A 1,452-nucleotide genomic window follows, 5' to 3' on the forward strand; every position below is an offset into this window, starting at 1 on the left:
GGTGTGCTGAGCCCTTTTGTTGTTCTTATTGCAAATTTATAAAAGATATTTTGGGCTCTGCCTCTGCATTTATAACACAAGCGATAGCCTGGAGAGGAGTAAGGCCTCTGCACTCATGTAGTTTGTAGGGGTCAAGATTTCTTTTCCCATTTTTGGCTCAAAGAATTACCTGAGGTGTTGAACCCCAATGTTACGACTGCAGCAGTACCTGGTGTAGCCTGATGGGGTGTTGACATAAAGCAAAACACCACTCTGCCCTGACGTGGTGCTGTACCAGAAGCAAAGATTTTACTGGACGTGTTCTTCCTATAAAACTTTGCATCATCAAGTTCCAGAAACAAATCTGAGTGTGGTGGTTAAGTTTCATATTGTGTATGTTCAGGTATGAAAAGGCAGGGCTGCCAGGGTGGTGTGTTTTCTTTTTTTTTTTTTGATGTTTGCTTAAGATTTATTACTTGGAACAGAAGCTATACAAATTCTGTTTGAAACTCAAAATGCAAGAGTAATTCTAGCAAATTATTGCAACACTAAGTGACTGTTGTATAAACTACGACAGGTAATAAAACTTTTAAAAAAACTATCTTGTCAAAACAGATCTAATCAAGCTAACCAGAACAATTTAACATTAATTTCGCTAATCTTTAAAGGGAAATGTTCAATACACACACACATGCTTCGAACAACTACTCATCAATAAACACGTGACGTGAATTTCCGTTCGTTACGTACCCACGCGGTGGTCTTTTTTTAAAGGACAACTGAACTTGCAGTTTGAGGCTATCACACAAGAAGTTGGAGCAGTGGAAGAACTGAATGGCTGCTGGGTCAGGCTCAGTGCCAGGAGTGAAGGCACAGACTTGGGGCACAGCTGCTGGCAGATCGATGTTCAAGGGGTGCCCGCGCTCTGCCACCCAGTTCCAGGCCATGCTGACCCTGTTATTACAGGAAAGTCAACACTGGTTCTTACTCAATTTCTCCCCTTTGAAAACACAGTACAGCTTAATAAAGTAACTTAAAAATATTAATAGCACTCCTTGCAAAAACCCAGATGCTGCTGGTTTAGGTATATTCACCTACCGCACGTGTCAGAAGGGAAGCAGCACACCTAGGAGTTCAGTATTTCTTCCTCCTTTCTTTACAGAATGGGGAAAAACCACTTTTTTGGAGTGTGCAGAGGCAGACACTGTTTAAAATGTATTTTAATGCTCTTTCACCCTTTAAATCGCAGGGCTGGAAGACCAACAGTCCAACATAACTATGTACTAACGTAATAAATGTGTGAATCAGGACAAAAGGGCTCTAAAACTGTAGAATTCTTTGGGGATTTTTGTTACCCCCGCCCTCTTCCTTCCCACCGTTCCTCCCCTCCCTTCCCATCCTTCCCCACCCCTCTCCCCCCCCTCACCCGTCCCTTCCCCGCCCCCTCTCGCCGCGCTCCGCCGTTGCTCCGAT

The sequence above is a fragment of the Strix uralensis genome, unplaced genomic scaffold (genome assembly GCF_047716275.1).
Source record: "Strix uralensis isolate ZFMK-TIS-50842 unplaced genomic scaffold, bStrUra1 scaffold_215, whole genome shotgun sequence".
NCBI classification, from domain to species: domain Eukaryota; kingdom Metazoa; phylum Chordata; class Aves; order Strigiformes; family Strigidae; genus Strix; species Strix uralensis.